The sequence below is a fragment of the Manis javanica genome, chromosome 10 (assembly GCF_040802235.1).
Source record: "Manis javanica isolate MJ-LG chromosome 10, MJ_LKY, whole genome shotgun sequence".
Taxonomy (NCBI): domain Eukaryota; kingdom Metazoa; phylum Chordata; class Mammalia; order Pholidota; family Manidae; genus Manis; species Manis javanica.
In genome coordinates this window covers 115,848,872-115,873,409 of record NC_133165.1, presented here as the reverse complement: position 1 = coordinate 115,873,409, position 24,538 = coordinate 115,848,872, and the positions used below count along the sequence as shown (strand labels likewise).

General features: G+C 57.2%; 2 long non-coding RNA genes across 3 annotated transcripts; one reads left to right on the top strand and one right to left on the bottom strand.

The window, feature by feature from the left end:
* Window positions 1-566: 566 nt before the first annotated feature.
* Window positions 567-9,331, bottom strand: LOC118970283 (uncharacterized). 2 transcript variants are annotated; one of them, XR_012121797.1, is made up of 5 exons: window positions 8,531-9,331; window positions 6,026-6,078; window positions 5,531-5,639; window positions 2,043-2,202; window positions 567-991 (listed from the first exon to the last, which is right to left on the bottom strand). It is a non-coding gene; the product is annotated as an uncharacterized lncRNA (long non-coding RNA). The 2 variants fall into 2 exon arrangements; XR_005058150.2 differs by having other exon boundaries at window positions 567-2,202.
* A 400-nt stretch (window positions 9,332-9,731) lies between these two features.
* LOC140843667 (uncharacterized) lies at window positions 9,732-22,877 on the top strand. The gene is made up of 3 exons (XR_012121642.1): window positions 9,732-10,371; window positions 13,284-17,502; window positions 21,720-22,877. It is a non-coding gene; the product is annotated as an uncharacterized lncRNA (long non-coding RNA).
* The last annotated feature ends 1,661 nt before the right edge of the window (window positions 22,878-24,538 follow it).

Below are 24,538 nucleotides of genomic sequence, written 5' to 3'. Positions count from 1 at the left end.
CCCTGAAGCTGGCTGGTGACCAGTCATATGTCCACGTGGGACTCAGTGTCCTCATCTGATAAGGGGTCTGGTGTCTGCTTGCCAATCTCGTAGAGGCAGCGGGTATGAGGGTCGGTCCTTGGGGGTCCACAAAGCTGCGCAGGTGTGAGGGAGGCCCCTATATGTGCATGCATGTGTTCAGAAAGTGCAACATGCCTCCATTCCCACTAGGGTCTTGGGGGGCTCAGTTCTGCCACAGAGGGCTCAGAACAGGGATGACCAGTTCAGAGGAGGTGAACCTGGGCAAGGACACTCCCTCTCTGGGCCTCAGTTTCCCCAGGTGTTAAAAGAGGATGTTGTAGATAGGATCAAAAGATTCTTCAACATTCTTAGATATAAAGGAGTTAAGTAGGATCACTTTTTACAGGATGGCAACAGCACAGGCCCGCGTTCTTCAGGTGAACCTGGGCTCCCGAACAGGCTGCCATTATCGGTTTCAAGCGGCCGACTTATGTGAGTGGGTCAGGAAGTGTGGATCTGCAGGGCGATGGAGTAATGAACTTAACACCCTTACGGCTGCATGAATCACATGGTTTATTCTGCAGTTTCCTTTCACACAACACTCAAAGGGGGGATCAAGCATATCTAAAAATCACACATATCACGGATCAGTACATCTCATACTGGTCACGATGGATGGTTCAGGGTCCTGGTTGTCCCAATCAGCCTCTCATCTGTCCCAGGGGAGAACGATGCAGTAGAGACAGTTCCAGTGGAGTGGTGCGTCCATGATGGCGCAGGAGCACAGGCGGATGAGCAGGAGCCCGCCCCGGAGCACACACCTGTGGGCCGGTGTCAGGGACCTCGGGGACGAGCTTGCCACAGGGGCTCTGTGTGTGGTCCCTCATATAGTCCAGCTCATCCATTCAGGGATCGAAGATAAAGGGGGACAGTCCACATGTGGTGTTATCCAGCTCAGGTGTGCACCGGCATGTCTGACATACGGAGTTATCTGGTTTGGGCAATCACCAGCACACTTGCAAATACACATTTGACAACAAACAAAACCTTTTAGGGTGGGGTATGTTCACAGAGGTGGTCGGTGAGAAAGCAGGCAAGCCTGACAAAAGCAACTCCATGGAGGATACTCATATCACCGACTCACCCACCAGCCTCCCCTTTAGGCTGGACACTGGGGCAGACCCTCCTACACACACTTATATGAAGGGTAGGAGACCCTGTCTTGTCTTTGGAGAGCCAGAGACTGCTGGAGGCAAGAGGGGTGGGGAGGGAGGGGTAAGGAAGCCGATGACTGGTGTAGTGAGGGCAGCAGCCCTGGCAGCAGTGGACGCGGTGAGTGGAAGGGCAGAAGAGGTGATAGAGGGGTCCAGGCTGGCCCTGGGAGGAGGCCGCAGGAGCTGAGCCTCGGGGAGGACGAGTGGAGAGCACTCCAGGTGGAGCAAGCGCTCTAACAGGCCAAGGATGCTAAGATGCACGGTAGGGAAATCCCTCCCTCAGGCAAATTTTCCTGCATCTTTGCATTTATACACTGTGCCTCATGGGTGGCCAGCAGGACCAGAAACACCAAAATAAAAATAAAATATAAAAGCCAGTCTGGCTAAGGGAAATGTCAGGGCAGGAAATAGAGATGGGGGAGGTGAGAAAAACTTGCCTTGGGGTGGGTCGCTCCTTCCCTCAGAGCAAAGCAGATTTCCCAGCCCCAGCATCGTTCAGGTGTGGGTGTGCCAGGGAGGAAGAGTGCCCTGAAGCACTGGAGGCGGCCATTTGATTCTGGCCTTGGAAGCGGGCACCCTGCCTCGATCCCGAACAATCCAGGCAGCAAGCACCATGGGGCATGGTGCTAGGGGCCAGGGCTGCCGCTGTCCTCAGCAGGACACGCGTTGGGCCGCACTGTCCACACGGCTGGAGGGTCCCTGGCAGGGCGCCTGGGTAGGACTTGGGGGGTCAGGGAGGGCTTCTGGGAGAAAGTGATGGCACAGGGTGGGTTTGATTCTGGCCGGGTGGTAGAATGGCTGCAAAATGGCAATCGCAGTGGTACAAACCTTTAGGTGAAGATGAAAGCAAGCCCGACAAGTAGTCCCAGGGTCAGAGGGTAAGAGGGTGCACCTGCCACGTCCTCAGTTGTAGGGACAAAGTGGAGACCTCTGGAGGGTGGCTGGGGACGGGAGCTCATTTTGAATTCTCGAGTCCTTTGTAGCTTACCTGATAGTAAAATGTGATTTCTGAAGTAAAATTGATAGGTCATGGTTGACTGGTCCTTACTCCCAAATACACATTTGACAACAAACAAAACCCGGAAAGGCTGTAAGCCCCAGATGTCTGCCGGCTGCTGCCCTTAAAACGCCTCGGCCGCACGGACCCCTGGGCATCTTAGCGAGTCAGAACTGGATGGGGACCCGGGCATCTCAGCCCCTGGTTTCTGACCAGGCGAAGGGGAGACTGAGGCCCTGGGGGTGCTCCTCTAAGGCCAAGACGCCCGGGAGAGAAGCAGATCTCCCGCCTGCTAGGTCTTTCCACTACTTCACCGGATTCCTTAGAAATTAGCAATGGAAAAGCAATCCCACACTGAGGGAAGAAGCGAGTCATATTTTCCATCCTGGCTCCTTGCGAGCACCTGGGACATGGTGGGGCCCCCACAGAGCCCTGCGGAGGAGCTAGGTCACGTCCCCCGAGGGGCAATTAGCGAGGGGCTTTGCGGGCTGCTGTTGTGGGCAGGGCCTGCAGCCGAGGGCTGAGGACCCCCTTCGTGAGCCGCTGCCACCCTTCAGCCTGGCATGGCAGGACGGGTGGCCGGCCGAGGTGGCGCCTGGATCACAGCCCCTCAAACCCAGGTGGGGGGCGCAAAGGAAGCCGAGCCCTGGCTCGGGCCCCGCAGAGCCCTTCTGCCGCCGTCCTGGGCGCGCAGACGCCAGCAGGCCTGTGCTGGGCCCGCCTGGGCTTCGCCCCGACGTGCTGCCCACTGGCCCTGTGCCCTCAGACAGGCTCCTTGACCTCCGCACCTCAGTGTCCTCCTCTGTGAGATCAGATGGCATGCCGCATGGTACCTGGCACGTAATAAGTGCTCAGGAAATGCCAGCATTTGCCTGATGCTCACCCCATTCATTCATTCTCCCGTTCAATGTCAGACCACCGTGGACCCCGTCGGTTTCATTCCTTTTTGTCCCCTGGCCGGAGGTCCCACACTGAGCTGCGTGGAATGAGCTGCGAGCTGGAGGAAAGGGCCCGGGTCTCCAGAACTCACGGGCAGAGGCCAGGCAAGACTTGCCAGGCAGGGCTGCTCAGTGCCGCCCGCTGGGAGATCGGGCCCAGACCCTACGGGACAGACGGACTCAGACACGGAAGTGCGAAGCGCCCCGAGGGGCAGGAGGGCCGCAGGGGAAGCAGCAAAGGCAGGCTTTGGGTCTCCTTCAGCTGGCAGGACAGAGCAGGGCCCTCTGGGCCCACAGCGAGGCTGGCATCCTCTCCCTCCCCTTCCCCCTCCCCTCCCCTCCCCCTCCCCTCCCCCTCTCTCCCCTCCCCCTCCTTCTCTCCCCCTCCCCTCCCCTTCCTCCCCCACTCTCCCTCCCTCGCTCCCCTCCCCTCCCCTCCTTCTCTCCCCCTCCCCTTCCTCCCCCACTCTCCCTCCCTCGCTCCCCTCCCCTCCCCCTCCTTCTCTCCCCCCTCCCCTTCCTCCCCCACTCTCCCTCCCTCGCTCCCCTCCCCTCCCCCTCCTTCTCTCCCCCCTCCCCTTCCTCCCCTACTCTCCCTTGCTCCCCTCCCCCTCCCCCTCCCCCTCCTTCTTTCCCCCTTCCTCTCCCCCTCCCTCTCTCTGTCCACCTCCCTCCCTCCCTCTCCCCCTCCCTCCCTCTCAACCAAATCAGTATTTGCTTCTGTGCTAGTCGCTGTTCTGGTTGCTGGAAACAGAGTAAAACCAAATGCATACTGAGTCTGTCATTTTCCAACCTACAATCTTGTACAGAATGGCAGGTGTTGAGCACATAATCCAGAACAACATTGTCCAACAGGACTTCCTGCCAGAATGTTCTGTCTCTGAAGTGACCTGTACAGTAGCCACTAGCCACTAGCACAGGTGAGGACTGAGCACGAACTGTGGCCAAGGCTGCTGAGGAGCTGAATTTTAAATTTTACTTCACTTTAATTAATTCAAATCTAAATTTAAATAGTCACATGTGGCTAGCGGCTACCATACTGGGCAGCATAGACCTAGAGTCACAATGCCAGTCCAGCACTCTGTTAACAAGCGCTCATGGCACTCATTATATCCATTTAACTGGTGAGCTTGATTTTGGTCATGTGTCTGCACAAGGGCATGTGCCTTATGCCGGTTTCTGTGAAAGCAGAGCCTGAGACAAGGCTTGCCTGCAGGTCGCGCAGTGGAAAGGAGATCCTAGTGGAAACCAGCAAGGAGAGCTTTATCAGGTGATCTCTGCTAGTGCGGACTGGTACTTGATCCTGTGGGAACTCCTGGGGTACCTATGAAATACACCTTAGAACTGTCTAAGGGCATAAAAGGGGGAAGACTTTATCCACCAGCTTCTATCACCCTTGGTCGGGGATGGCCCCAGGACCATGGCCTTCTGGCCCTTCTGGGCTGTGACTGTGAGTGCAGAGTGGGTTCCCCCAGGTGGGCTGAGACACACTCTCAGAGAGGCACCAGGGCAGGAAACAAGGGCTGTTCAGCCCGGACCCAAGGTTAAGGTGCCATCCATTCTCACCTGTGCAAAGCTCACCAAAGTTCTGTGAATTGGTCGCAGTGGGGGGTGGGGTTGAGAGGATTCTGAAATGGGGCACAAGAGGTGTCCAATACAGTCTACCCCTTGCATCCCTCAATGTTGCTTGTGTCTTTGATGAGGTCTAATCTGCCACAGAGTTCCCTTCAAGTTGGTGGCGGGCAGCAAGCTTTACACATTTTTAAAGGAAGATTATTAGTGGGGCAAGGTACGGCCTCCACTACTGCAGCTAGTCTGAGGCTGGGATTGCTACCCATCCCCTCTGTCCTCCACCACAGATTCCACATAAGCATCTCAACTGGTCTAGTGTGCCTGGCTGGGAAGGGGACCTAGCCCTTTTCTCTGAGGGACCCAGGCCCTTGGTGGCACCTCCTTGCTGGCTGCAGTCACTGCTATTGCCTACTCATCTTGGAAGCAACAATAGGCACCCAATGAATCCTCCAGTTCTGAGAAGTACTCTTCCCATCCCCAAACCTTGGTCTTCCTGAAGATCAGCGTCCGTTACCCTGTCAGTAGGATGATAGTTTTTTTGCCTGTTGGTATACTAGCACGAGGGAACTGACGAGCTAGCAAAGGGAACAATCATCAGAGGCCTCAAGATCAGTGGAATTCTTAGTTTGTTCCCTGGCAGAAGAACCCCCCTCTGTGGGAACCAAGACCTCGAATCCAGCAAAACCTACAGTTGTGAGGATGGCAGAAGAGTCAGTCCTACTTTTTGGGCCTGTGTATGCCCCCTGGTTTCTGGACTAGTGCATTCTTAATATTGGGGACATAGTACCATGTCTGAGTTTATCTCCTACCTTCTGTTCACCAGATTTTGAAGGGATGAGCAATGGATGTCTGAATAGAATGTAAGTGCCATGAAAACAGAATTCTTGTCTGCATTGGCCATTGCTTTATCTTCAGCACCTACAACGGAGTCAGATTCAAAGTTGGAACTCAATAAATATTAGCAGAATAAATAAATAATTTCAAGTCGATTTCAACATCAGTAAAATGTAGTGTAAAGCAAACATTTTCAAAAAAAGCATGGGATCAGAATTGAAGTGTGTGGATCAATAACCAAAATAGAAAACCTAGGAAGAAATGAAGGTGTGGGTTGCAAGTGTCCCTCTTTAGGTGTACATTTTTTAAGAAATCATTCCTGGAGAAATTGGCAACCATTCTGAAAAATGACATGACATTAAATCCATATCTCTCTTTTTGCACTAAAATAAACTTGAGATGGATTAAGAATCTTAAGGTAAAAAAAAAAAGAAACCATAAATACACTGGAAGAAAATATAATTACTTACATAATTTTCAGGTAGATAAAAATCTTCCTAAGCAATGACACCCACATCAGGGTCTATAAAGGAAATAATGGAGATGTTTTTCTATCTAAAAAAATAAAATTCCACATGGGGAAAAAAAAACAGTATAAGTAGAGCTGAAAGGCAAATAACAAACTGGGGAAAAAACATACCAGACAAAAGAGTTCTAACTCAATATACAAAAATCCCCTTGCAAATCAACAAAATATTTGCAGAGCATATGGGGAAGAAACTTACAGAAGGGAAAGGACAGATTTCCACTATATCTACGAAGGTTCAATTATTCAATCCAATATAAATTTTTCAGCTATTAGATTGGAAAAGCTTATAAAAAGATTAAAGAAAGTACTTACAAAAGATTATAAGTACTAGTACTAATGAACATTCTTGTGTGTTGCTGGTGAGACAGCAAATAGGGAAAGAGCCCTGGAGGCAAAGTGAGCAATATTCATTCATCAAACAAATGTCTGTGGAGTGCCTCTGTGTGCCAGGCATGTGGTAACAACATACTCCTTGTCCTTGATCTTCAGTGGAGTGTGGGAGCAGGACGTGAATGAAGAAAATACAAACATGTTTGTAATTGCTGCAGTTGTAGAAAGTACTTGTATATGTTTAACAAGGGGTCCTAACCTGCTGGTCGGAATGCTTAGGAAAACTTCCCTAAGAGGATGATTCCGAAGCCAAGTCAAGCACAGTAAGAAAGAGTTAGTAAGGAAAACTGGCCTGGGCAGAGGGAACAGCAATGTGAGCCTTCTGATGGACTCTGGGCCTGCCCCTGTCTTCCCACACCCATGATTCCTGGCATGCTTGGGCCCCTGCTGAGCTTCCCTGACTCAGCTCTTGATTCCAGAGCTGCCACAATGTATTATCTCCAATAGCCAGTTTTCAACCCAAAATTACTAGACCATCAAAGAAACAGGAAAGTGTGCCTCACAGAAGAAGTCAATAGATATGAATGGAGTGGGCCCAGGTTTCAGAAGCAGCAGTCACATGCTTCAAAGCAGCTACTGTAAGAATGAAAGAAGACTGAGAAGAAAATCTGCCCAAGGAATTAAATGAAAATATGGTATCAGTGAGCAAACAGATAGGGAAATCTCCACAGACCAGTGGAAATTATTAATGGAAATTCTAGCATTGAAAAGGACAATAATTAAAAATTTTTAAATTTACTAGATGGGCTCCAACTCTGGGGATGGCAGAAGAAAGGATCAGTAAATCTGAAGATGAATCAGATGAAAGTATTTGACTCAGAGAAAAAAGAGAACTAAGATTCGAGAAAAGAGAACTTCAGATGCCTGGGAGACAGTACTGAGTGGTCTAAATTCATGTTATTGGAGTCCCAGAAAGAGAGGGAGATACTGGGGCAGACAAAATTTTGAGGAAATAATCATTGGAAACTTCTCAATATTAATAGAAAATATTAACTTACAAATCCAAGAAGCTCAACAGACCCCAAACAGAGTAAACCAAGTAAAATCACTTCTAGGTAAAGCATAGTCAAACCTCTTGAGGCCAGAGGAAAGCAACCATCTTGAGAAGTTTGGAGAAAAATAAAATGAATTGCTCTGTGAGGGGGAACTGTGATGCAATTAAATCTGGCTTCTCATCAAGAAACAAGGAGGACAAATCTGGAGGTTGCCTCATTCACACAGGAAGAGCCCCAAGAGCTGATATTAGTGAGAAGGGAAGGGAACTGATACTTGGTTATGTACTAAACAGAAGGAAGCTGCAAGTACTCAGGTTGGAAATGTCTCCTGACTGCCGAGCAGGAAAACTGAAAGAACAGAATCATCTCAATATTCCATACCAAGGTGTATCGTCAAGGCATTCTAGGACATCCAAGAGAGAATACGCTGTAAAATTGTAAAACCTTATAACTAACTATACTACCAGTTTTTTGTAACTATAAAAGGACTACAACAAAGAGTAGTATATAAAGTTTTTAAGTACCAGCTCTGACACAGTAAAAGTTAACCTGTAGAAAATTGACTATAAGGTAAATGATTCTCATCCATAGCAATGCAAATGAATTTTGTACAGTTGCGGTATAATTAAATTCTGTCTTACAGTAAAGATAATCCTAAACGGTATATTTTGTTGACCTATAAAATATAAACCAGTTTTGCACCTATTAGCAGTTCATTCAACATTCCTGATTACCTCCATACATGACTCTTCCAAATTCTCCTTTGAACTGTTTTTCACATCTTACTGGTTCCCTTGTTAATTAATGGTTAAGTAAAAGCTTAGGAATGTTCATACTCTGTTTGCATGAGAATCATGATTTAACCTCTTTAAATATTATTCATTTGTCTATAAGAATTTGAATTCATTATATATGATATGTAAGTGTAAAAGGAGCTCCTGTATGTAAAAAGAAAGAAGAAAAATGTAATTAAATCGAGCAAAGTTTTTAAACAGAGAAGTGACCTCATTAGTAATAAGAGAAAGTAAAATGAAAATGATAGTTTGTCATTTTTCACTCACAGCAGGTTTCCACTGGCCTGAAATTGTGGTCATTGCTGGGGAGAGGGGCCTGGGCCTGGGAGGGTCTGACCCAAGGTAGATTTATAGATGAGGTCTGAGTGCCCGGCAATGATCCTCTGGCTGCTAGGTGGTGGGGACAAGAGACTGTAAGGCCATCGGCGGTGGCCCGGGTGAGGCAGGACAGGGCCTTGGGTCTAAGTGGTAGCAGAGATGATGCACTGAGAAGCCCAGGTGACTTGGGCATCTGGCTGGGGTCCGGAAGTAAACCCCTGGGGGCTGACATCTGCCTCCAGCCTAAGTCCTGAAGAAGTTTGGTCTTCTCATTCCAAAGAGTGAGGCAGAGGTCCGAAGTCATGGGGGCAGCCCCTGGTTCAGAAGTTTCTGGTGCCCTGGCCGAGCTCCAGGAAGCCCAGATGGGGTGGGCTGGGACATTGGGGGGCATCTGAGATCCCAGGAGGGTGCAGGTTTCCTCTGCCATGGAGATTAGTGGGCCCTCAGGAAGCTGGAGGCAGGAAGGCCTGGCTTCAAGTGGAGGCTCCCTGCCGGGACAGAGTTCATTCGTTCCTCTCCTCCTTACGCTCCCAGTGCGTCCTCGCAGGGCAGCTGGCAGTGCAGACACAGAGGCGAGTGGAGAGTGGAGGGGCTGGGGCGGGGCTGAAGGCCAGGAAGGAGAATGCCCGGTGCCATCTTTGCAATCTGGGAGGGGCTGAGGTCAACTGGGAGGGTGGCCAGCCCAGCCGAGGGGGCACTCAGCCAGGGTGGGGGCCGACCCAAGGACCAGACCCTCCCAGAGGGCAGTGTGCTGGCTGCACCGCGTTGTGAGATGGGGCTGGTCACCGACCCTGGTGACAGCCGCTGAGGTGGGGGGCGGGGACGCCCCCGTGAGGCAGCTGAGGAGGGTGTAGGGGGATGTGCGGGGGTGGGGGGTAGTGGACAGGAGGAGAGGCGGCAGTGCCTGCGGGTGGGTGTCGTCACGGGCGATGGGGGAGAGGCTAGAGGGCACTGGTGCTGGAGGGGAGGGAGACAGGTTGGTTGCCAAGGAGGCGGAGGAAGGGCCGGGGCCTGGAGGAGCGGGTGGGGACGCGGAGGGGAGGGCGTGGACTCACGCGGACGGGTTTGGGGGCAGGAAGGTGACGGAATGCCTGGGAGCGGGGGGCGGGGCGGCGACTTGCCCCAGCGCTGGGGACCGCCTTCTGCCCCTGCCCCGCCAGCACCTGGGATGCGGATTTATCTGTGCGACAATCTGATGGGCTGTGGCAGCGCCGTGGGAGGGTGGCTGGAGGGACATCTAAGTTCAGAAACGTGCAAGTTCCAGCACAGAGCTTGGCTGAGCAGAGGCGCGGGCCGCGCGCCCGGGGCTGCAGGTCCCGCCAGCGCGGGGGTGCCGGGAACACAGACTGAGAAATGCCCCCGAGGAGGGCGGGCGGGCGGCAGGGCTGACTCAAGCTGACTCAGCAGGGCTGCCGCGGGGGAGACGAGGGGTCCCTGAGGGGTTCACCGGCACCGGGCAGCCCCCCAGCTCTGCCCCCGAGTGTCCTTTCCTGGGACCGAGGGAAGGGCGGCCCCTTTGTCCTCCCAGGGCTCAAACACATTCTGCTGCTTCCGTGGCCCCCGAGCTCTGGCTTTGCCCCTCGTGGGGCCTTCATGGGGTAAAGCCTGTTCCAGCCGCCCCGTGATGCCCTTCACTCGTTCCCATCTCCTACACCCTCCCTCTTTCCCTCCCTCCTCCCGCCCCTTCCCCCGCTTCTTCTCCCGCCTCGGCATGACCCCGGAGGGCCTGCTGTGCCTGAGGCCCTGGGACGGGCATGAAGCAGAGACGCGGCCCCTGCCCCAGGGCCCACGTAAGTTATGCTCTTTGCAGCCGCAGAGCCAGTAAAAGGCTGAGAATGCTGAATTGGGGCCCAGGGCCAGGGAAGGCTCCCCAGACCCGGGCTGAGAGGTAGGGGTGACTCAAGGGAAGGGCAGGGAGGGTGTCAGGTGGCAACGGTGGAGGCGAGTGGAATGCGTGGGCAAGGGATACAGGTTGTGTGGGCAGCCGGAGCTGGGTGAGAGTGGAGGTGACTGGGGTAGAGGCTGTTTGGAAAGGTTGCTCTGCCTGGGGAGTGGAGGTGGGGATCCTGTGGTCAGGTTCCCAGTGGGGCTGAGGGTGGAGAGGTGCAAGTGGAGGGGGGTGAGCGCCAGGCTGGCACCGTGGAAGCACAGCTTCACCCAGACCCGAGCAGGAGGCAGGCAGGAAGAAGTCAGCTGCAGGAAGCTGAGTTTGAGGGGCACCTGGACAGGCCGGGGACTCCCAGGCAGCACCCTTCCCCCACTGTGGGGCTCTCTCCAGGTCACACAGTGCCCCGCCCTAGCTGCAGAGACCAGGTGGCCCAAGATTATGGCCTCCCCGGGCCTTCTAGCTCCAGAGCTCCTGCAGGGCCAGGCCTCTGCCCTGCCGGCGTCCTTCCCCTCCCAGCCACAGTGGTGATCCCAGGCTACCCTAACTGACGTCCTGCCCCAGAGCCTGCCCGGTGGCCCCCTGGGAGCCCACACTGCCATACAGACTGACCAGAGCACACCTTCCTTCCTTACTGTGGCAGGCCGAAGGCTGGGGCAGGCGGGTGGTCCAGCCCCCTGTGGGCGGAGGGCAGGCGGGGGCTGCCAAGAACTCCACCAGCCCCAGTGGAGGCACAGATGAAGGGCAGGGGGCTTCTGGAGGCCTGAGAGCTGCTGTTGGGCAGACCCCTTGCTCTGAGCCCCTCCCCATCTCCTCAAACCCACTCCAAGTTGCTCTGGCTTGGGCATTCACCCACCAGCCTCATCCCGCTTCCCACATGGGCCCGTGTTTCGTCACTTATTCGGGGTGCCCCTGAGAAGGATGAGGGACCCCCAGTGTGTTGCTGCTGAGGTCCTGGTCTCTTGGCACCTCACCCAGGGATGGAGGGGCAATCCTTTCCTTTACCTAAAGGGCTTCTGCTATCTCCAGTCTCCTGAGATGCTTGGCAGGGGAACTGTGTGCCCAGGGGTGGGGGTGGGGGGGCAGAGCCCCCAGCCCTCCATACTCCCCCTTCCCTGCTCCCAGTCACAGTTCATTCCCCAGGGGCCCAAGGGATGGGCTGCGGGGCCTGGCAGCGCAGCCCGCCGGCCTTGTCTGTACCCACATTCTGCCAGGCAGGCCCCTGTTGGCTGCCCAAGTGCCTAAACAGCACAGCCTTTGTCCCGGGTGGTCACAGGAACAGCTTTCTCGGTGCCCAGCTTGTTTTTCCCAGGCCAGGCTGGGCAGGCTGAAGCACGGACACCATGGAAACAACGCAGACCACCTGTCCTGCCCCAGCTCTCTGCTGCCCAGTTGCTTTCTTAGTCTCTGCAGACCTCCTGGTGTGCTGGCCTTGTCCCAGCTGGGCCCAGGCAGAACACACTCTGCGCCTCCGCCTCACCCACCCTGGGACCTCAGCTGGGCTGGTGCAGAGAGCCGAGGGGTGTCCAGCGCTGTGGGGGCCCCTCACCTGCTCCCAGTGCTCACAAGATGCAGGCTCTGAGGACCATGGTCCTAGGGGCTCCTTCCTTCCTCCAGCCACTCACTCTTGGGGCCCAAGAAAGAGGCCAACTCAGGAAAAGGATCTCTGATCAGAGCTGCCTGGATATGAAATAGGCTTTCTTGAAAGGTGGTGAGCTTCCCATCATGTGAGGCATGCAAGGAAAGACTCTTGGGCTGCTATGGGGGAACCCCTGTTGTGTGAGGAAAATTGAATGAAAGAACCCAGGAAGAGTACTTTCATTAATTTACTTATTAACCCATTCATTCATTCAGCAAACCCCAGTGACGTCTATCCTCTGGACTAGCCCCAGAGCCAGGTGCTGAGCATGTGGTGGTGAGATTACAGTCATGGTCCCTGCCTCCATGGGAGGCCGAGTCATGGGGGAGGAGGATCTGAGGTGAGACACACATTTGAGTGATTAACTGACCCCAGTCAGGCTGATTAGGAGCCTAGAGGGACCACAGAGATTATGAGAGCAGCGCCCTCTTCTGTGGGTGGGAAGCTGAGGCACAGGGGGACAGACGTGCCACACAGAACCTGGATAACTCCCAGCGCTTTGGGATCCATGGTTATACAGTTATGCAAGCTGCAAAGGCCCATGGGAGTTTTGTGGGAGGGACACCCTTCCAGGCCTGGGCAAGGAGTCAGGGCCAGCCAGCCCTGTGAATGAGGTCGTGGTGAGGAGACTGGATGCTACTCATTCGTTCGGTGCCCCTTCCCTAAGTGCTGGTTACACATCAGCTGGGCAGCTCCCCAAAGCCAAGAGCATTGGGGGAGATTGTTCCTGGGACTCAGTTCAGGTTAGGACAGTCCTGCTGCATGCGGCCACATGACTGGCTTTAAGGGCCAAGACATTCTGAGCTTCTACCTGCTCTAGTTGGCTAGTGTCATAACAACCACCCCCGACCCCAAATGGCAACATAAAACTACAGCAATTTTATTCAACTCACGAATTCCGTGGTTCAGGTATTCTGAGAGGGCACCGGGGCACAGCTCTTCTCTGCCCTGTGATGTCTGGTGCCTCACCTGGAAGAACTCAGATGCAGAGCTGGAAGCCCAGAGGCTGGTGGGGCGGCTTCTTCGTTCACGTGTGTGGTGCTTGGCTGGGATGACGGGAAGGCTCGACTGTCCACCAGCACACCGCCCTGGGGCCTCCCTGTGTGGCCTGGGCTTCCTCACAGCATGGAGGGCTCAGGATGGTTGAACTTCCTTCTTACATGGCGACTCTATTCCAGGGTAGAAGCCGTGTGGCCTTTGGTGACGGCCTCGGAAGTCACCCAGCAGCACTGCCACCACACTCCGGTGGTCGAAGTAGTTCCAGACCTGCCCCCACCTCTCAATGGGAGAAGTACCAAGGAATCTGCAGCCACATTTAAAACTGCTGCACTGCCGCCTAATCCTAGCCTTCAATTTCCTCCTCTCCTCGTTGAAAATTCTACCATCTGCCAAGACTGCACTTAAACCCCAAATCAGAAAACCCTTCTGCTAACTCCTAGGCCCAGCAGCACTTTCTGCTCACATGTGTGCCCTTGGTTGGATCTTTTTAATCAAGAATGAGGACAGCTGTGAGGGGATCGGCCTCCCCGTGGAGCCATGCCTGTATTCACACCTGTGTGCTCTTTTGTGATTCTCAGAGCAACTTCAAAGGAGGGGGCATCTCACTGGGAGTTTTGCAGGAGGAATAGGAGTTCTCCAGACAGAGTTTGAAAAAAGGCATGGTGAGCTTGGACACAGGTGCAGTCAAGTCAGGTGTAGCTGGAGGACAGTTTCACTTACATGGGGCAAAGGGTTTGTCAGCGGGGAAGTCGCTGAATAGACCTCGGGCCCCGCAGTGTGAAGACTGGCAGTTGGCCCAGGGGGAGGTGGCACAGGTCTTGCCCACAGCTCCCCCAACCCCCCTTGCCAAGAGCCTGTCTGTCTGCGCCTCCTATTCTTTCTTTACATGGTTTCAAGAGTCCTTTCAACTATCCTCTGGGGTGGGGGTGGGCTTTGCTGGCCCCATTTATGCACAAGAAAGCTGAGGCTCTGGGAGGTTCTCTGGAATCTGAGTGGGGCAGGAGGGCTGGGACTGGGGGTGAACACTCCCCTCATCTGCCCCACACCCTCCCTCATCCCTCAGGACCTGCCTCAGCAGGGCAGAAAGCCCCTCCTCTCTCCCGGGCACCTTGGCTGTCCCCACAGCTCCCCACCCCTCGGCCCGACCACATGGCCCGGAAAGGCCCCTTCAGAGCCAGCTGCAGGCGGCTGGGCCTCTGGTTTACATCAGCAGGCAGCAGGGGACATGGTCACGTGCCCACTTCTGTCCAGTGCTCCTTGTGGCCACCAGAGAGGGAGGGCAAGAACTAAGGGGGTAGGGATGCTGGACTGAGGGGAAACTGAGGCCGGGGGTGGGGGTTGGGCTAGGGCTCTGCTGTTTGTGTGCACCTGGCCACTTTTCCTGTCCAGCCATTCAGTTCCAGCTCCTGAAATAAATCCTCTGTCCACTGGGTAGCCAGCTGGCTATGGGCAGTGCCATGCAGCCTGCCTGCTTCAGCCTGGCCTGGTCACCCCAAAAAGCTGACAAAAGCCAGCTGCCAGCCCAGTGGTCGCTCGGCAGGCAGACCCCGGAGGTGTGGCGCCAGCCCTCGTCTGGCACCCGAGGCTGCCAGGAGGGCCCGAGGAAGGCTCCTCTCACTCCCACTCCCAGGGGCTTGGCAGCTCCTTTCCGGAGTGGCTTCCTGATGAGGTAATGCAGCTCGGAGCGCGGGAGGGGGCCGCTGGGAAACGCTGCTGGCCAGGCCCCAGCGCGGTGAGAACATGGCTGCCGGCGCCCTCCTCTCCCTGCCGACCCTGATGCCGCTGGGGTGGGGGCGAGGGGGTCCGGGCGGCAGAGCAGGACTTGGGCTGGAACGCTGGCAGCTCTGCTCGGGGGCAGCTGTGGGACCCCAGGCATTTACTCATCTCCTGGCCTTGAACCTGCCCAGTCCCCAGCCAGGCCTCGGCCTGCAGCCTCACAGTGACCTTTAGAGACCCCGCCCTGCCACCGTGTCACTGCCCCCCAGGGACACAGAGGCCCAGAGAGGGTGCACCATGCCCAGCATCAGAGCAGGAATCAATGGACTCCTGGGGGCAAGGGACGCCCCTGCGGTGGGCATCAGGTCTGGGAACCACAAGATGTTCTTGCTCCAACCTGCCGAGCTGCACATTCCTGGAACACGCGTCTCTTCCGGCCACAGAGCAGAGAGCTCAGGCCGCCCGCCTTCCTGTGCCAGAGCCAGGAGGAAATGCCGAGCTGGCGAGCGCGGAAGGCTGCTGGGGCTGTCCACCCGGCGTCCCCCTTGGGGCCTCTCCTGGCCCCACGAGAAGGCAGGCCCCCACCGTCGCTGTAAAGCCCTGTACCTCTCCCTTCCCAGGGCTCCCTGCCAGGCTCCTCTGCAGGTGGGACCTGCTGGAAGCTGGTGAGAGATGGGAACTGGCAGGGAAGTGTCCCAGAGGATGACTCACCTCCCTCCACATGCTCTTCACCCCTGCCAGGCCCTGCTGGGCAGCTGGGCTGCAGGACCCAGCAGGACCCAGCAGCCCCAGGCTCCCAGGTGGAAGAAGAGACCAAGAATTGGAACTTTGGCCTGCCGGCGGCACTCAATAGTGCCCGGGAGCCAGAGCAGGGTCATTTGCTCCAAGGTGGGGTCCCGCAGGAGGCCTGGCTGGCCCCGGCTCTTGGGGGAACTCGGAACCTGGCGGTGTGCAGAGCAGAGGGAACAGGGTGGGCCTCAGGGTCTGCGGGCCCAGCCAGCTGCCTCGGCCTCGAGTCTGTTGTGTGATGTTGGCCAAGCCCCTGCTCCTGGCTGTACCTCAATTTCCCTGTCTGCAGACAGGAGGCTGGGGGTGGGGAGGCCCTCAACTGGACGCCAGGAGCCCCCAGGTCTGCTGGCCCAGGACTGCAGCTGTGTGGGGGCCTCTCTCTGGGCCTTGCTTCTAATTTCCGCATTGGAAGAGACCCAGAGATGGCAGTTCAGGGCCCAGGGCACAGAGGAGGGCAGGGCAGGCCCGAGTCATGCGGAAGTTAGTGGCAGGGCCAGGATCCAAGCCCAGACTCCTCTGCTGGCCCCATGTGACCCCGCTGGGGGCTCCTCCGTCTCACTCCTGCTGTCTGTCCGGGCACAAAGCGCCTGCTCTGGGAGGGCAAGATTCCTGGCAGACATCGAGCACTGCTCCCCCTCTGCTGCCCCCTGGTGGCCCCAGTGACACATGGCAGCCCACTCCAAAACCTGGCACCCATGGGGCTGAAGCACCCACATACCCAGGGGCACCCACAGATAGGAGAACCCACAGGCCGTAGGTGCCCTCCCTTGGAGTGCTGGCTGCTAGCATCACCGGTGTCACTTCACTGTCTCTATATGTCCTCCCATAGGCAGGGTATTGTCTTGGTTGCTCCTTTATGGAAGGGGAATCTGAGGTCCGGGGGTCAGTGAGCCGGTGGGTGGGCCCTGCGGGGAGATGACGTGCCTGGTGATGTGTGCAGCCATGCACCTCAAGTGGAAAGTGCCCCTCACTCTATTCAGCAGCTACCCTGGGCTTGAGGCTGTGGGAGGGGAGAAGGGCTGGGGAGTCTGGGTTCGCTGTCCTGTGGAGACAGGGTAGTCACCTGACTGGGGAAGAGAAGGGCCCAATTCATGGGACCTGGCAGATGTGTGCTTGGGATGCTGTCCCGGGGTCCTGGGTGCAGGGGCAGGTGTGGAGCGGTGCGGCGATCCTGAGGATAGAGGGGAGCCAGGGCCCACACCTGAAGACCCCAGAGCCATCATCACCCTCTCTGGCTTCAGCCTGCAGGCCCAGGCCCTGCACTCGCTGAGTCCTGGTCACGTGCCAGCTCTCGGCCAGAGACTGACACCGCCCCCACTCCCCAGTCCTGTACTAATCACAGAGGGCTTTCGCAGGGGAGGGAGACGGGCTCAGAGAGGTCTAGCAATCTGCCCAAGCCACATGATGGTCGCTCTAGTGAACTGCCCTCTGGGGACCCGCATTTCCAACAGCACCATCTAGGTGGGGTGAGAGGGCGGATGGGTCAGCTAAGGGGCTCAAGAATGTGCTGTCCAGATCCCACCTGCAGGTGCTTGCTTACCTGGGCTCCCTCCTCAGGTGTCTAACCTGACACCTTTCACTGTCTTGTCCCCCACAAAGCATGCTCGAGCTCCTCCATAAGACTCCACCCCTGCCCCCCAGTTCCAACACCCATCCTAGTGGATACGATGCTGGCACCAGGCTGGGCACGAGGCACAGACCCAGCAGAGCCACATGATTTTACAGTGGGAAGAGCCACCATCCACGGAACCTAAGTGTCAACTTTTGCTGGTGCTGCAACTGAGGCCCAGGTAGAGGGAGGACTTGACCAGGCCCAGACACAGAGCTGGGGTGAGCCAGGGCCAGGATCCATCACTGGCCCTCATCCGGAGCACAGAGGTCCCAGGGGCACAGGTGAGCATATCCCAAGCCCCCACCCACATCTCCCCAAGTGGCCCACTGGGAAGGAGACGGGAATGGGCACCGTCGTGCTCTTTGACTATAAGCAGCAAGACCACCAGGTGGGAGGCTTGGCCTGGCCCTGCAGGGGGCAGGGAGGGGCAGCTGGGGTGGGACCTGGTCCCTGGGGCCCAGCAAGGGGCCAGTGTTGCTATCCCTCCAGAGCAATTTCGTGTGCCCTGCCCTCAGCCTCTGCAGCCTGGGAGGCTGCCCGTGAATGAGCAGATGCATGGGAGGTAGGGGTCGTGAGGCGGGTCACTGGGGGCGGAGCCCTTGCCAAATGCTTTGACATGGAAGGAGGGGCTGCGCTCAGGTAATCCAGGTATAGCCAACTTGCTGTCCTGTGACCTAGGCCTTCACATCAAGCAGAGGTAACAAGGCCCACGGTGGTCATGTCATACAGACACGTGGGGCTGGGCCCAGCCACCGGCCCTTTAGTCACTTGCCTGGCATCCTTGGGCACGACATGCAGTGTTCTGAGCCAGGCTGCCAGCTCCCTCCAGGGCCCTACTGACCCAGGCGTGTTGCTGGGCAGCTCACTCAACCTCTCTGTGGCAGAGGTGGTGATGTGCTCATTCCCAGACCACAGAGACCTGACACAGAACCCACCAGAGTGCCCGGTGCATAGCAAACTCTGATACATCTCAGGTAATACTGCCGTTGACTTGACGGATCAAGACTAGGGATTTGGAGGGGAGCAGACGTGGCCTTACTCTGGGTGGTCTCCCAGTCTAGAGCAGACACTTGGCTGGTGACGGCTCTGGGGCAGGCTAGGCAGGAGGGAGTGCTTCACTGAAGACAGGAGGCTTGGCTGGTAGGACCCTGAGGGGCGTGAAGCCTGTCGCCATACTCAGAACACAAGGAGGTCTCAGCTGGAGGGCGAGAGGCCAAGGGGCGCAGGGAGCAGTGGGTGCCCCACAGGCAGGCTCAAGAAAGTCCGAGCTTGCCCTGGGGCACGTCCTTTCATCCCCTTGGTAGACGGTCACAGTGTCCCCAGGGGCTGACCCAAGTGAGCTTCGCCCCGTGGGGCTTGGTACAGACAGGAGGCCCCTGGCTCCCGTCCCTCCTGTGTCCCTGAGACCCCCTTCCCCGGCCAGGGATGTTGAGGTAGGAGGGGAAGGTGCCTGTGGCCTGGGGGCCCTGTGAGGCTAGGTACAATTAGGAAAGCTGAGGCATTATAATTTTTGAGTTACATCAAAACTTATCTCCCCAAGGCGAAGGCCAGGACCTCTCAAAGGTACATTCTCATGATGTAGCCCTTTGGGCCCTGGGATGTGGGGTCCCTGAATTCCAGGGATGTGAGGAAAGAGGGCGGTGAGGCTGATCCCACCCACCAGGCCTGGCTCCCACACTGCTGGGGAGCTGCCCACCCCACCCTCCAAATCCCAGCACCGACCGCTTCCCACCAAGGCCCGGCCCTCGTGGCAGCTCCTGGCCCCGGCCCCTCGCGGCCGCTGCTTCCTCCCTCCCCTCCTCCACGGCCCACCAGCCACCACTGCAGCCGGTCCCTTAAACTCCCAGCAGGCCCTGCTCCAGCACAGGCACCCTGGGGACAGTCCAAGTCCCCACCGTGCCCCTCGAGGCTTCCCCTACCTGGCCCCTACCTCTACCTCCACTGACTCCCATTGCCTTTCACCTTTGATACCCATGACCCTGTTAGTCCTTCAGGACATTTCAGTCCATTCCGCAGCTGGAGATGTCAAGGCCAGGGAGGGAGGGGAGTGAAAGTTCAGAGGGCCCCAGGGCAGGAGCGGCAGAGCTGGGCCTGGGATGCAGGGTTTGAAGGCCCCATCCCCCTTTCTCCCTCCCTCCCGCTGTCCACCAGACAGAGACGCCTGCTGTGGGAGCTGGGCGGTGGGGGAACTCCGTACTGCCACACCCACCAAGGGGTACACCCCACTCTTGGCCTTGGAGGGCCTGCAGTGCACAGGGCAGCTAGGCTACAGGGGGCCTGGAAACATGACCGTGGCTGTTTATTCAGCTGTCTGCGTTGGCGCCTGCTCCCCCCCTGGGGCCTGGTGTTTCTGGAGTTAAAGCCCTCAGCCCTGTCCCCACCACTGGGCAGTGACTTCCCAAAGCAGGGCTTCTCTGTGGGAGGCTTAAGGGACAAGCCACCGAGTGGAGGGCTGCAGGCCAGCCCCTCAGCCATTGCGCCGTGGAGATCCCCGGCCTGGGGCCACCCTCCCAGAGCACCATTCCCTCTCTCAGGGGTTTCAGTCTTGGGCAAGGCCCCCAGTGCAGGAAGCAGGAGCTCCTTCTGTTTAGGTTGCTTGTGGAGCACTTAATAAAGGGACACAGGGTAGCCAGAGCTGAGGAAAGTTGTAAGGGAAGGAGCAGTCCCGGGGTCTGGTGACCTGAGGGGCAAGGGGCAGAGGATGTTCTCTGCCCAGAACCAGGGTCTGCTGCCAGAGCCTCCCACTGGCTGGGCCCAAGCAGACGTCTGTGCACAGGGAGTCTGCAGATACTCCCATCCAGGTCAGCCTCCACCCAGGTCAGCCTCCACCCTGGCCAGCCTCTACCCAGGTCAACCTCCACCTGGGTCAGCATCTACCTGGGTCAATCTCCACCCGGGTCAGCCTCCACCCTGGCCAGCCTCTACCTGGGTCAGCCTCTACCCAGATCAGTCTCCACCCTGGCCAGCCTCCACCTAGGTCAGCCTCCTTGGCCAGCAGAAGCCAGGGGAACGTGGAGAGGTAAAGGGGAAGTGGCCAGCAAAGGCCACAGAGACACAAGACTGTAGAATGTTCGTTCCTTCGCAGGTGTAGGGACGGGTGGAACTGTCTGGAGCGGCCAGGGCATCGGCGTTTCCTGTTACAGAAGCCCAGAGAAGGCGGCCTGAAGCCGAGCAAAGGCGTGGAGCTCTGTGGTCTTTCCAGGCTTGCCATGCCTCCGTCCCCACGGCTCGGGTGCATCTAGCGCTGCCTCATAAGTGGAATGTGGTGGAAGGGTGAGGTTGGGTGCCAGGCATGACAGTTCTGAGAGCCCAGCTGGAGAGGGGTGGACTTGTGCAGGGGTCTCAGGTGATAGCTGGCACCAACTACCGGCAGCGAGGGTGAGGGGGCCTGCAGAGGCTCCCAGCCAGGTGCCAGCTTCGTGGAGCAGAGATGAGGTGTTCTCTCTGCGCCCTGCCCAGGTTCTGGCCCCAGGGAGTCCCTAGCAGAATGAACCAGCCGTGGTCAGCCTCTCCGTCTGGAGCAATGTCAGCAGAACACACACAACCTGGCACGAACATCCAGGCGGAGGCTGGCACCCGGCATTGCCGAGCAGCCTCTGTGGGTGGTTTCTCTCTTCACTCCGAATGATGTACCTTCCAGCCTTCCTGGGCTCCACACCTGTTGGTCTGCAGGAAGCAGGGGGTAGGCCCTGGGCTGGGCAGTGGCTGTGGGGAGGACAGAGATCGCGGTGCCTGGGAGTCAGGTAGTGGCCAAGTCCTCCAGTGCAGGCCCAGCACCCAGGGACACTTGGCTGGGATGACGGGTGACGAGGACATGGCCCAAGGCTGTGTTCCCCTCATGGGGTCATGGGGTCATGGGGTCAGCCCAAGAGGAGAGAGCACCAGGGCTGTAGAGTGGAATCCGAGCACAGAGCTGAGAGATGGCGCCCCAAGGACAGAGGGACCAGCCCTACCCCGGCGGACAGCTTGCTTCTGTGCTTCCATGTCCTTATTTGTGCGGCTGAAGGAGTGGCAGACACTAGGCCAGGCTGTTGTGAGGAAAAAGTGATGTATGGTGACCGGCATGTGCTGAGAGCCTGGCAAAAGGGGGCCGTTGTGCCCTAGCAGCCTGATTTGGGTTTTACCTGGAAGCCCCCAAGCCCAGCCCAGGTTGGGCCCAAGCTGTTGCTCAGAATGGGTATAGGAAGGAGGGAGATTCCACACTGACCCCATGGCACCTTCCTCTGGAGGGAAGCCCAGGACTGACCTGACACCTTCTAACTTTACAGAGCAGTAGTTTGTGTAAATCTCTGCTTTCCCTTTTTGCCTTTGCTGCTGGGGAGCTTTGAGCCCAAACCGTGAGCTCATCTCTAGCTTCACTTAGACCCATCTTCTTGCCCTCATTTTCCCTTCATCTTTCACCTCCATTTTTAAATACATGTCCTGCGGCATCTTTGATGCACCCCACAAATTCTTTTTGGGCAAGTTGGCCCCTGACTCCTTCCTTCCTTCTTCTCAGATGCCACCTCCCCTGAATGATGTGGAAAGTATGTCTATGGGCAGCTCAGGAGCTCATGCCTGGAGCTGCTCTACTCAGACGGTGTCAAGACTGCTCCCAGCCTAAGCCTGCTCCATCAGCGGTCAGTGCATTTTGTAAGGCCATGAGGAAGAAATTCAGTGGTAGCCGCCTGTGTCATTTCTATTCCTCGTCCTGTTTTGATTCTCAGCTCATCTTCTCCTTCAGCTTGGCCCCCAGGCTCCTGAGTGCCAGGATCAGGAAGGCATATCAAAGTACCATCACCCCCCACCACTGAGCTCTCTCCTCTCAGCAGTTGAACTCCGCAGATGGCACCCCAGGCCTCTGTTCAAAGAACCTACAATCCAGCCAGGAGACAGGGTGATGGAAAAAATCTTGGAGGCCGAGAGCTTGGGTACAGGTAGGGGCCATCAGGGGATGATGCCTGGAGGAGGGGACCTCAGAGGTAAGACCTGAGGCTGAGCAGGGTCAGCTAGGAAAAGGTAGGTAGGGGAGAGCAGATAGGAAGGAGGCTGTGAGGAGAGGTCAGGCCTCGTGGATCAATGGCCTTTTTGAAGCCAAAGAGCTAAGGGTGCCCTGTGAATGGATGGATGGTGAACGGGAGCCTATTTTGGCAAAGGCTGGAAGGCAGGATTCCCTGTGTCTGGGAAGGAGGGAACAGGTGGGAGAAATAAATCCCAGAAGCTCAGGCATGCCACGCTTTCAGGGAGGCAATGGGGAGCTATAGAAGGTTATGCAAGGAGTGTGTACCTGGCTCTCAGATGCTCACACTGATCACATGGCTCTGATCTTATCATTTAATTGGACCCCACAACTCTGACAAATGGGCATGGCCATCCTTGCCTGGTGTGGGGGATGCGCCTTTCTCCCCAGGATCAGCATCCCACCCTGCACTGGGCAGCAGCAGAGAGAAAGGCGGTATCTCAGGGTGGGGGTGCATAACAGGTTGTACTCAGCTTTTGACTTTAAAAAAGACTTTGAAAAGCTTGGCTGAGACAATAAAAGAAAATTCTAGAAGCCAGAGCCTCTGCCAACATGAGTTTGCATCCCAAACAGTGGCCCTGGGGAGATGATGAGCCAATGCCTCTGGCCTGGCACTGCTGCAGGCCTTGAGGGGAAGGGGCGCTGGACCTGAGGGGCTCAGGACCCTGGGGACAGGCTGGGCTCTGAGGGGCAGGCAAGGCTGGCCTGTGCCCTCTGTCCCAGGGTCCTGGAGGGGTCGCAAGAGCAGGTCCACAATTTCAGAGTCCCCAGGGCCCAGTGACTGAGATGTTGGTGACCCAGAGGGGCTGGTTGTGAGGAGGGCCCCTCGGGGATGCCTGATGGAACAGAGGGTGCTGGAGGCTGGGCACCCTAGTGGTAGTGCAGTAGGAGTCAGACGTCCCTGGAGAAGAAGAGGGACAGAGATGACTCAGTTTACCATGTTGACCAGAGCCAGAGCTCTAGATACAAACTCAGCTGTGAACAAATGAAACCCATATCCCCATACATTGGCATCTTCCCTCCGGGGTGCTCCGGGGGGGCCGTGCTCCGTTGACTCCATGGCTGGGGGCGGAGGGGTGGAGGATCCGGTTGGGTGCTTTTCTCCCTGCATCCCGCAGCCCGCAGTGGGCACCACGGGGGCCAGGGACATGCACAGGGCGCCAAGTTTGATGCCCCCCACACCTCCCCTAAATGATCCCTGTGTCTGGAGTCTAGGATCCGAATTCCTGGGGGGCCGGGAACTGAGGCGTCTGTGGCTACTCTGCCTTGGTGGGAACCTAAAGGCTGGATTATTTTTCTTTGGGGAGGAGACGGACATCCTGGAGTCATTTCACTTGTAAATTAGGTCTTTGCTGAGAGGTGGCGTCCATCTGCAGTAGGGCCAGTGATAGGTCGGTCACCCCCAGCTGGGTGACTGGGTGGCCGTGGGGAGCGTTGGGTGGACCACAGGACAGGGACGGGGACCTGGTCGGGGTGGCTGTGCTGGGAAGTGGGGGCTGCCTGCTTCGCCCAGCCTCCTGGCTTCAGGTTCTGGGAGGCCTTTGAGAGGCCCGGGCGGCTTGCCCTCCCCCGGCCCCACTGTGCAGGCTGGAGGGCCTCTGCAGAGACTGGGTTCCCGGCCGGCTCCGCCTGCCCTGGGCAGGATCTGCTTCCGGCTGCAGGGCAGACAATGAGCTGGCTGGCGGGGGAGGGGTGGCCCCGGGCCAGGGCGGCCCCCCCCTCCCAGCCACACAGGAAGACAGCGTGTCCTGGAGTGAACCCTCTGCCCGGCCAGGCGCTGCCATTTAGGGCGCCAGATTCCCAGAGGAGGCGCCACCAGGGAAATCGCTGGGATTCCTCTCAGCCTCATTCAGGAGGGGCCTAGGACCCTGCTGGGGTGGGGGGCCTTTAGGACATCGCAGCCTCAGGGTCTGCCCCTCTCCAGCAGCCCTTGCGTTTGGGCTCCCCTGAGCTGCTTCCTACCACTGGCTGTGCCCTCTGCCTGGCCCTGCTGGCCCCTAGGGACGGGCTGATGGCCCAGAACCAGGCCTGTGGAGGCCGGCCTCCTGAGCCTGCTGGGAGGAGCCGCTGAGTGTCTGCAGGGAGCTGCCCTCCCCGAGCCTGAGCTGGGGGTCCGAGCCCCAATTCCAGCCCCGCTGCTGCAGAGGGCAGGCCTCCCCACCCTTCCTGCTTGCCGGCCATGGATGCAGCTCCTTCCCAGGCAGCAGGCCCTGCCTGCTGGCCCCTTCAGTCCCCCAGCCCAGCCACACCCAGGCCTTGCTGGTCCCAGGCCCTATGCTGGTAGTCCTCCCTGCTGGCTGCTCACGCCCCAGCCCAGA